Genomic DNA, 12,351 nt, shown 5'->3' with positions numbered 1-12,351 from the left:
CAAGGGGGGAGAGAGTCGGGGTGCACAGCAGGCCCACCACAGTCCCAGATTGCACGCTGGAGGGATCTAGTCACATAGAGTGTTGGGGTTCTTAGGGATTGGCTTCTTTTGGCCTTGTTTTGAAATATGATTAGCTTGATTTTTAGCTTATTGTGAATGTCAGGGTGCTTATTTACCATGTGAAAATTGGCAATTGTGACAGGGAGTTGTTTCTATTTGCAGTCAAAATGAATGCACACTGAATTCACTGAAGAGATTCCCACTGACTTTATTGGGTTTTGGATTCAACCTTTAACCTGTGAGTCTGAGTCTCCACTGTCTTTTTGTAGTGTCATGTTGGGGATTGAGTGAGTCCCAAGAATCTTGATGTGATCTCTGGGCAGCCACATACCTTATTCAAGCTGCTGTGTATGATGGCTTTTATTCCAGCTAAATGAGGGGACAATTAAAGGTCCCTTCATTAGTGATATAAGAAACACTGGAAGCCACTGCCCAAAAATTAGACTGAATACATATGCAGAGGCTGGGATTGATTTGACTTAATACAAATGTAGAGGTTGGGATAGATTTGATTGCTTTGATGTGTGTGTGTGTCAGTTGGAACAAGAAGAGCTAGGAAACAGGGGAGAGAAACAAAAAAGTCAAGGACATAAAGAAGAACGTGTAGTTTGGTCCTGAGTGAATTCTGAGAGAGAAATTTTAGGGCAGGGTGCTGGCTGGAAAGAGGTTTTGAATTATGAACAAGACAACAGCCGTCTGTTTGAGCTTTACTGTGTACAAGGAAACAGAACTTCCTGTATATTCCTTATTAACAAATACAGTTGCATCAAAGGAATATCTGGCTCTATCATCAGTTTATCCTGCTAATGCAAACAACCCACAAGGCCCCAAATACCAGCTAGCTTCTTGGGCTAAAGGGGTAACCATAGTTAAATGGGCACAAAATGAATGTAAAATACTATTAGTAGTGTAAATGAGTGAAGAGTTCTGATTGGTAGCATTTTACACCATTCCTTTCAAATGATCCTCATGTGAAGGGACATCACTTTTTTTTGTCTTAAAGTTATTTAATTTCCTCACACATTTAGTGTCCTGTCACTTTTATTGCTGAAATGAAGAAACCTGAGATAGCGATTATGGAAGAGCTATTCACACTAAATAAAGTGAATCATACCACACTTTGTGTCCTGAATGAATAATTTTTTGTGTCCCTCATTTTGGTTCTTTGTCACACATGTCCTTGGCAGACTCAGAGAGATGTTTTATCTCTATATTGCATAGAGGTAAAAATGTCAATACAGGCTGCAAGCCAGTGGAAAATCAGGGTGTACTAGGTTCCACTTTGTCCAGAAAAGTTCAGGGTCTTCCTTAGCTGCAGTGCTATAATAAAATGTTAACTAAACCTCCGCTCACTAGAGAGTTACTCATCTTTTCATTATTAATTGTGCTTTTCATTTTTACAGCTTCTGCCACTTGGGTTCTAAAGAGTATACGAGACATCACTTTTCCACAACAAGGTGCCCACCAAGATTAATGATATTAATCACTAGCTGTAACAGCTTATTCGTGGACAGTAAGTACTTCTTGCCATTTGAACTTTCATGCTACTGGGCTGTATACAATGAATGGAGTTCTGCCTGAAATGTCTTGATTTCATTGGAATTAAATTAGTAGTTGTCTTAAATTTGCTTATCTACTAGACTGGAAGTTATTAAGCCAAATGAATAGGACCTTCTGAAGGTCGGGGGCTTATCATTGTTAGAAAGCTTTTTTTTAAAAAAATATTAAAATAGCAAATAAGAACTGGCCTTTTGATCTTTGAAATCATTCATCAGTTGGGGGAAAAAGGGGTTTAGAAATGAGTGGAAAAATACCTCACTATTCCTTTATCAAGAAAATATATATATCCTTAAAGGCACATAGTTCACATCAAGTAGATAGCCACAACGTAGATTTTTAACTAAGGAGATGTTGATAAATGATATAGTCAATTGGTTGACCACATTTTACTTCATTATTTTGTTATGAAACATACTCAAGAGACCAAATAACCTCCGTCAGTCAGGTTTATTAATACGATACAGGAGAAAAGGTTCTTTACAACAGCAGTCTCTGAAGAACAGTCCCTTGTAGTGATGTCACATTCACCTTACATAGAAGGTGTGCTCTCCAAGTTGCATACTTCAGTTGGTATTATTTATATGATTTTACAAGTTATACATTTCTTTACACATGACTAAAATTCAACCCATCAGTTTGTTCCAGTTCCCTAACCTGTTGTTCTGTTCCTTCCTTATATTTGTTTTGGAGACCTGGAGCATTTCACATACTGATCCCTGCCTTGTACTATGACAGAGAGTGAATGTACCTTGATTTTAACAAGTTTCCTGTAAGCTTGGGCCAAATGCTTATTTCATCAAATATGAGAAGTCATGGTAGGGGTCGGCAACCTTTCAGAAGTGGTGTGCCGAGTCTTCATTTATTCACTTTAAGGTTTCGTATGTTGGTAATACATTTTAATGCTTTATAGAAGGTCTCGCTCTATAAGTCTGTACATTATATAACTAAACTATTGCTGTACTGTAAAATAAACAAAGTTTTCAAAATGTTTAAGAAGCTTCATTTAAAATTTAAATTAAAATGTTGATCTTACACTGACAGCCTGATAAGCCCACTTCTGTTCACCTAGGCTGGCAGTGGGCTGAGCAGGGCCTGTGACCAGGACCCAGGCTGGCAAGGGTCCGGCAGCCAGAACCCCAGATTGGCAGCAGGCTGTGCAGGGCTGGCAGCTGGGATCCCAGACCGGCAGTGGGCTAAGCGGCTCAGCCCACTGCTGCTCAGGGGTTCCATCCGCCGGCTCCTGCCAGCCAGGATCCTGGCTGCCGGACCTGCTCGGGCCGCTGATGGTCTGGGGTCCTGGTCCTGCCCACATACAGTGGGTACCTACCTTATCCCTGTTTCTGGCCCATTCTCTTCCTCTCTTTGCACTGAGTTGAGGGTGGGAGTGCACTGAGCACAGGGCTAGGGGTGAAGGGTCTAGCCAGGAGCTAGAATGAGGAAGGGGGCTCAGGGTTAGGGCAGGAGGTTTGGGTGTGGGGCACTTACCTGGGGAGCTCCCATTTGGTGTGAGAGGTGCAGGTGGGAATGTCTGTCTGTGGGGGGGTTCATGAGCTCCCGTTTTGTGCTCAGGGTGGGTGTGGGGATGTGAGGAGTGAAAAGTCACGATGTGGAGGGTGGGGGGCAGGAGGAGTGGGGGGCAGAGAAGAGCAGGCCGGGCAGGTTTTTTAATGGCACTCTGCTGCCTGTCAGGACTCTGGCAGCTAGCAGCGTGCCATTAAAAATCGTCTTGCGTGCCGTCTTTGGCATACATACCATAGGTTGCCGACCCCTGAGTTATTGGATACTATCCATAATCCTGTTCACATATGCTATAGGCCAGTTCAGGCTATATCCCTATACAGTATATGTTTATATGCTAGTCAGCATATATTAGTCACAGGTATTTTAAATATTATTCATTAGTTAAATCATTCTATGTAAATATTTAAGTTCAAACAGTAAAGACTTCCCCCTTTTTGTTAAGTATTTGTCAATGGTAGTGGCATCTCTAATTCACAGTTTTCGGTGGGGTCACTGAAACCCACTTTGACTGAACATGTATTCATGTCCTGCACCTCTGCTGTTGGGCTGTTTAGCTGTGTACTGCTTTGGCGTTCAGTACTTAAATGCACTCTACGGTACAGACTGCAGCACCACAGCATCTGCCCCTGCATAGACCTCTGTCTAGAAGATCTGTTCTGTTAGGTGAACTGCTGTTGATGGCAGATAAAACTAGGGTGAAGATCAGTGAATAGAACAGTAATTATAATTCCTCACTTTCGGTGAAATAGTGTGGCCTGTGGCATAGAGCACAGGACTGAGACTGAGGGGATTTGAGTTCTGTTGTGAGCCTGCCTAGTGGCTGACCTTGGACAAGTCACTTCACTTCTCCATGTCTGATTCCCCATCAGTAAAAAGAGGGTAATAACACTGACCTCCTTTGTAAAGTGTCTAGAGATGAAAGCGCTACATAAGAGCTTATTACTGCGAGCACAACAGTGCTCTAATGGTAGAACTGCTACTTCTTTAAGGTGTTTGTGACCCAAACATGCTTTCAAGTGCTCAGTAAGACAGCAGGCAGATGGGACAGAAGGAAGTAGCAGTCCCCTGACATGACTATGATGTTACTTTAGTCATATCAGATGTCACTTTGCCAGAGGCACAGATGAAGCTGTTGCTGTTTCACATTTCAAGTTTAGTGATTCTAGCTGCTTCCTTATATATCTTTTCTTGCTGTTTTCTTTACTTTATTCTTATTTCAGTCTCCAATAAATCTATTCCATAGCTAAGGGGTTAAATTTTGGCTCTACTTCCTCATTCACAATTGCACACAATTTTTGGATAACCTATTGTTCCTACTTCAAGTGTCGGTCCCTATAAGTATTCACTGTGAATGTATGCATGCTCCATGAACCTGGGACCAGAAATTCTTCAACAGCAGTGTCCACTGGTCTACATCTGCATGCTATACCTCCTCATACTTCCACCCAAAGGCAAAAACAGTAGTGTCGACCGTCTGCCCTCAGTGGCTTTTCTGACACTTGCAGTCTGGAACAAAAGCTCCTATATCCCTTTCTTCTCTCTGATTTCCATCCAGGAGCTGTAAATTGTAAAAAGTATTCTTAGTTAGTTTAGAGCATGTTAGTTGGAGATTGGGGGGCTTCTTTTGCTAGTGGCCCCCTTTTCTTTAGGCTGTTGTATCCCGGGTGCCAGGTTTTAAACATCACCTGTCATGCCCCAGGGTTTTCCCAGTGAGTGAACCTCAAGAAATTTGTCTGTACTGCCTTGGAGAAATGCACATACCCTCAAAGTATGGTATCTGCTGCACCTTCCCTTCATGCACCACAAAAGCTCATGATTTCAGACTCCACAGGCACCTTATAGAGCTTTCTGCCTTGGATCCTGGACCCTCCCTCTCATCCAAAACCATCAGGCAGTTTGCTGCCAGTTTCTGGTACCAGTCATTCAAATCTCCTTCAAAAACAAGGATTCTGTGAAGTGGAGATATGTGGGGAAGTTTTTTCTCTCTTTCATAAGTCCTCTGCTTCATCCTTTCCTCAGCACCAGAGACTTCATACCCTAGAATGGATGCAATCAGAGCCTGTACAGCAAAGACAACATTGAAGATACTGAGAGCTCTCAGTGCCCTGAAACCATGTATATATGGACCATGAACAATGTCTGTGCCTCACATGGGCAAGAAGGACAATTCTACTCCTGCTTGGCTGTACTATACACATACCGACCTTCTGTATCTGAGACTGCATCAATGGTCCTGACAAAGTCAAGAACTGGGCAGCTACCTCAGGCGGGTACTCAATATGTTTTCCTGGAGGACTTGGTTATCTATGCAGACCTGTAACTTCTGCAGATACAATACTGTTACGGGAAGTCCTCACTCAGTCAACCTAACAGTTGCCAATACGGGGGCCGACTGGGAACTGGAGGCTTGGCATCAGTCTCTTTTCCACCCACTTCTGATCTGACGGGTCTGGATACTATGGTATCTCTAGCCTTAATGATGGAATGAGGAGGGCTATTCATCGGATAAATATGAGCCATTACCAATGGTCCCTTCAGCTAGACAATAGGACTATCAGTCCAGTCAAGGCTCCAGATCTACTCTACCTCCCCACCCACATAAAAAGCAGTCTGGCCCAGGCATCTATGGTAGCCACCATCGGGACTACTTCCATTCCCCTACTATCAATTATGTCAATCTTATTGGAGTCCATGGAATCCATACTTCTAGGCACCCGAGAATGAGGACCCTGCATTGTGCACCCAGCAATGGCCACTACCAGGTGAAGAAACACAATCTCCATGAAAGCAGTTGATGGAGGAAGATCAACCATACCAACGGATTCACCAGCAGTACTGTACTTGTCCTGTCCAGAAAAGGCATTATCACCAGCCTCTACCTCTCCTCTAGACAATTTAAGCAGTATCAGGACTTCTCAGGATAATTACAGACACTATCCAGATTCCATCTGGAGGACGTCTGGGATTCAGTCAACAAGCTCCCAGACATACTTCAGGCTACAGGTCCATCTAAAATAGCACTTCTAATTTAATGAAGCATTCTGGGAACCTGCCAGGGTACTATGGCATACATCTGTGTCCTGTGCCCCAGCCCCAAAGTGGTCTCAGAAATACTACTTTGTTTCCTCCATTCCAAGATAGTGGAATCTTTCTTTCCACCCAAGCCCTAATTTCCTGGTGTTGTATACAGGTGTTTACAGAACAAAGTCAGCTACAGCCCAATTTCACCCCACCAGATATACACCAAGTGACTAGACCTTTTTGGAAGGAAGCTGTTTGTTTTGGCTACCTTAGCATTCTGGCTAGCTAACCACCATGCTTTAATATTCAAATTTCATCATCTTCTTTGTTTTTTCCCTTTTCCCTTTATGCTGTTTTTCCTGGTGAGGGTTGCATCATCATCATGAAGAGTAGGGAGGACCAGACCTCCCTTTTCTCAGCAACTGGTTCTAACTCCTCCTACGGAATTCCCATGCATTCCCAGACCAGCCAGGAGATATAATCCCTCCAGTGTGGCCTGAGAGGACCTCCTATCAGTAGGATATGCCCAGTTCCAAAGGAAGTCTCCTAGGACACATCCTTATCAGGTGTCCAAGCCACCTCAGCTGGCTCTACTCAATCTGGAGGAGTAACAGCTCTACCCCAAGGCTCTCCTGAATTGCTGAGCCCCTCATCCAGTCTTAGAGTAGCCCAGCCACCCTACAGAGAAGCTTCATTTACACTGCTTGTGCCTGTGATCTCGTCCTTTTGGTCATTAACCATAGTTCATGACTATGTATGAGGATGGGGACATACATCGACCTGTAAACTGAGAGCTTCATCCAAGAACTCAGCTTTGCTTCAGTAGGGTGACTAGACAGTAAATGTGAAAAATTGGGATTGGGGTGAGGGGTAATAGGTGCCTATATATAACAAAGCCCCAGATATCAAAACTGTCCCTATAAAATCGGGACATCTGGTCACCCTATGCTTCAGCACCACAGATCAGTATAGCATCCACATCTCTGCCGCTGCCACACCAATCTGCCAGTCAATCTCACACTCCCACTTACCATCACTAATAAACAAGACTAGATTCTTGAGCTCATCCATGAAGGGCAACAGCTCCCAGCTCCCTTGGAGAGAACAAACCAATTTCTTGCAGGATGGGATCATGAGCTCCAATTTGGAGGTTCTCATTCTCATCCCAGCCTCTTCACATTCTGCACAAAACGTTCATATGCACACTGGAGATCACAGCCTGAAGAAGCCAGGAAGACATCAAATATGTCTTCTTAAATTACAATTTGTGAACCAGCTCCCACAAAAATGCAGACCTCAGTTCCAGGTCATCCTGGATGAGAGAAAGCAAGTTGCACAAACTCCGCTCCAGGAGTCCCTTGTTACAGCCAACACAGCAGCGCATGCTCAATGGCTACCACAATAGTCATGAGAAGAGTGTCATTGATACAGGAGTCTGGTTTTCCCCAAGGAGATCCAAATCATCATTGATGATCTCCACTTGAGGGTACCAAATTATTAAGCTAAACACTGATGGGTCTCTTCAAAAACTCCTGAGCTACTTCCCACTCTTTGGATATTTATACTTTGGCACCCAGGAGAAAGTATTCTAGACTGCCTCTACCTCATCAACCAGTGGCTCAGTCTTTTTTCCAGCAGAAGTCATATGAACCTCCCAAGAAGCAGTGAAGTACCAGTGGAGTAAGCACTTATCATCTCCACCACGTCCAGAAAAGATATTTTGAAGTGGCACTCAAGGATCCACAGCCATTCTCTGTAATGGCTGATAGCATCCCATTTGGTGCCACCTGATCATTTTTTCCTAAAGTAGTGGACCATCATAATGGACAAATTGGTAATGGACATTATATCAAAAAGCTACAGTCTAGAATGACTTCTTCCCGCCCCACCCTTTTTTCCCATGACATGAAAGGATTCTTAAGAAAGAAGTGTACTCCTTTCTTCAAGTGGGGGCAGTAGAACACATTCCATCCTCTCTAAAAGGAAATGAGTTGTACTCCAGTTACTTCCTCATTCACAAAAAGAACTGGGATTGGAGACCCATTCTGGACTTGAGACAGTCGAATGTCTTTATGATACTCAAAGTTCAGAATAACCACTTTGGCCTCTCTAATACCTCAGGTGACTGGTTTACCACCCTTGATTTGAAGGAAGTGTATTTTCATTTGGACAATCACCCTGCTCACAAAAGGTTCCAGCACTTCACAGTGAGCCAGGAGCACTTTTAATATAGGGTGCTTCTTTTCTACTTCTCCACAGCCATAAGAGTATTTACAAAAGCCCATACCCCCACAGACAAGGGAAAGCAATATTTCCTTACCCAGAAAAATGGCTGCTCATGGGTTGAACATACTAGGAAGTACAAAGAACCACCAACACTGCTCTTCAACTCTTCCATTGCCTAGGACTTCAAGTGAATTTAGACAAGTCCATATTAACATCCACACAAACCATACAGTTCATTGAGGTAGCCTTGAACTAAGTCATAGCAAGGGCCTACTTACCTAAGGACTGATTCCTAGCCAGGAGGGATCTCATTGGCCAACTTCATCTCCACATATGGTGGGCTATACTAACTGCTCACAAATTGTATGTTCACTCATTTTTATTATATCAGGAGTCATTTGTGCTTGCTTGGTTTAAAAAACAAAACAAAAAAACAACAACAAAAAAACCCAGCTTCTAACGTTTCCAGTGGGCTTCAGCATTTCCTTTTAGCTCAGAAGTCTCAGTGCTAGGGAAAGATGGGAATGTGATCTTGTAGGGGGGAAAACTTTGTTAGCAAGCAAAAGTTTGCATTTGGGTTTCAGTACCTCTAAAGCTTCATTTTATTTCAGTACAAAACTTCTATTCAAAACGAAAATGAACAACATCATGAAGGCATTTGCCTCCCCCACACCAGTCCTCCACACCCACACACTATCTTAAACATGGGAAAGAATTGCCAGATTTGAAGGGTTTGCTGTGCCTAGCTTTTCATACAGCAACATTTTCTTTTCCCTAGGTGAATGAGCAAATTGTGGCTTCATATCATCTCTAGTGCCAGGTGTCTAATTAGAGTTGTTTGTAGAGTATATAAAATAAGATGTGATGGTTAGGAAAAAATGGTGTTGGGGGGGAAAATGTGAAAAAGAATATGCTAGAAATGTGAGCACAAGTACTTCGCATGGCGGCAGAGACAGTACTGATAAATCTGTATTATTCCAAAAAACAAAACATAATTAACTTACATTATACTGGCTTGAAAATCTTCCACACCTTTAATATACAGTTTTGTGAAAAAATTCTTATTACAAACTCAAAAGGAATGGGAATGGTTTTGTTCACAAGGATCCAGCCCATGGTAAACCTTAATTCCCTTCCTTTTCACTCCTTTCCATGGGCAAGTAATCTTTCTGGCCTACGCCAGCAGTAAACCTCTACCCATTCTATGCTAGCTCAACTGTGCTGTCCAGTGAGTTAGAGGGTGGAGCCAAGGTTCTAACTGTTCCCCACATCCACCTACTCTGTGGAGTAATTAGGCAAGGGAATATGTAACCCTATGTGGTTCTGAAGGCCCAGACCCAAGGTCACATATGGATGGAGAGCCATAGTCCAAATCATATTACATATCAAGATATATAAAATACTAGTCACAACTTGTATCACAAAATAACCAACAAAGTCTTGCCTTTGCTCACAGATGTTTAAATACCTATCAGGTAGAAAATAATTCTTCAGTGGATGTTAGGTTGATGATGAACACTATAGAAAATCCTGTGTAAAGTTTTCAGCACAGAAGAGTTTAACTGATGCATCTATGAGCCAGTTTCCTTCTACTTCCCCAAATCTTTCAGAGGCAGACTAGTTTCCCAGTAGCACTTTCACAATGTGACGGAAGTTTGATAACCACTGAAGGGTATGTGCGTTCTGGGGTGGGGCTGAGGATGAGGGGCTTGGGGTGCAGGAGGTGACTGGGGCAGGATGTTGGGGGGGATGCGGGCTTTGGGAGGGAGTTTGGGTGTGGGAGGGGATTCTAGGAAGGGGACTGGGATGTGGGAGAAGGTGTGGGGTCACGGTGGCACTTACGCGCAGCACCTAGAAAGTGACGTTGCAGCCCCTAGACGCATGGGTGGCCAGGGAGGCTCCGCACCTGCAGCTCCAATTGGTCATGGTTCCTGGCCAATGGGAACTGCAAAGACGGCCTTCAGGGCAGGGGGCACCACATGGAGCCTCCTTGGCTGACCATGCATCCAGGGACGGCGGGGCCCTGGTGGCCGCTTCTGGAAGCTGTGTGGAGCTAAGGTAGGCAGGGAGCCTGCCTTAGCCCCAGATCCCCGCTGCGCTGCCGACCAGAGCCGCTAAGGTCCCTTTTTGACTGGGCATTCCAGCTCAAAACTGGATGCCTGGCAACCAGACACTTGGCGACTACTCTAACATAAAGTTAGAGAGGGCAAAGGTCTCACAAAAAGGCTTAGAATAGACACTTTAATTATGGAACCATGGCCAGTGCTTCCATTGTAATATTAACAGTAGCCTTTAAAGTGTGAGTTTCATGCTGGTTAAAACATTAATGTCATACTTATCTACTCAATAGATATAACGTTCATACGGTTTCTTAATTTCCTTTCTACCCAGTTATGAAACTGTAATGGGATGTGTATCCCACACATGCCCTGAGAAGCCAACTCTATTACCTGGCTGTACCTGGCAGGAGAGACAGATTTAACTGAGCAGTAGTCCTAGCTGGGGAAGGAGCTGGATAGTTCATATAAAAGCAGGAAGTTCAGTGCAGAAGCAGGTTTCAGGGAGGAACTCTGCAGTCACTCTCTGGAGAGAGCAGGAAGACAAATGGCCCTGGGATCCTCTCCTGAGTAATGAAGTCTGCAGACAGGCAAAGAAGTCACTGAAGTGGCAGAGGCTCCAGCGGTGAGCCCTGATAAAAGGGCAGAATTTGGAATTCCAGGGAGGCCTCAGTTGAGAAACAGAGTGGGGGGGAAGAGGAGGGAAACTCAAGCCCAAGAAGGGCAGAAATTGTTTTAACTTTATACTTTTGGCTTAGGATTTTTGTTAGGGGATTCCAGGGAAATCCCTGAGAGTCCTGGCTCTGAGAAGCTGGTGGGAGAAGGCGGGAAGGGCCACAATAAGAAGCAGCCCAGGGAAGTAGCAGTCAGTAGTCTGAAGGAACAGACCTTGGCTCCTGATTTTAGGGTCCCTGGGCTGGAACCCAATGTTGTATAGAAGGTAGTGTGATGCCACCGAGAAGGAGATAAGATTGACTGAAAGCCCAAGGACAAGGGTTTGCAAGGGCTCCTGGGCCCAGATTTGGGGCTGGAGACCTGATATAAGGACATTAGACCCTTCTTTGTAGGGCTGTTCCCCTGGAACGGGTGGATGTTAATCATGACTTCTTTGAAGGGCTGAGTCAAGCAAAGAGGCAGCCCCCTGGGAGACCAGAATAGCTGTTAGCAGAGAGTTCCAAAAGGATGGAGAGCCCCTACACTACGTCTGGCCATAAGGAGGTTCTCCAGTGTGACTGACACACACCACTACACAGATCGCTGTTTAAACACGATTTTTATTTCTGTAGCCTACTTACTCGTACATAGTCTTAAAGTGAAGTAATGATCTCAAATTTGTGACATTAGCACTCTCTCCTATGGCAACAGACTGACATCAACAATAGAAAATTAGACTTTCCCTGCAGGATAGAGCAGCAGGAGAAGCAGGATTGCAGATTGAGGGAAGGCTTTTTTTTCTAGCACAAATAGCTTCAGTAATGACCAGGCAGAAGCAGAAAATTTCTGGGAGAATAAATTGCCTTTTTTGGTTTTGTTTTAATGTTCTTTTTCAGCTGGCCCTGGCATGATAGCCCCTTCTGTACAGAAAGGAAGCTGTCACTACTGAAATAACATGACTTGCTGATGATTTTTGTTGCATTTCTCCTATAAGCAAGGGCCACAGTATTGGCTTTCACAGAACAGCAACAACAAAAAAATACTTGTTTCTGACTGCAATTCTGTAGTGCAAAGAATAAGAAAAGCCAGGCACTTGATTGTGACTGACTCCAATACAGCTTGCATTACTCCTCTGCAGCTGCATTAAGATTCCCACAGATCTTAGAGCCAGCACAGTGCTATCTGTGGTACTTCTATGGCTCTGGTCACTGTAGTATCTGAGTGTCTCATGATCTTTTAATGTATTTATTCT

The sequence above is a fragment of the Chelonoidis abingdonii genome, chromosome 7 (genome assembly GCF_003597395.2).
Source record: "Chelonoidis abingdonii isolate Lonesome George chromosome 7, CheloAbing_2.0, whole genome shotgun sequence".
NCBI lineage: Eukaryota > Metazoa > Chordata > Testudines > Testudinidae > Chelonoidis > Chelonoidis abingdonii.
Note: the sequence above shows the minus strand (reverse complement) of the source record.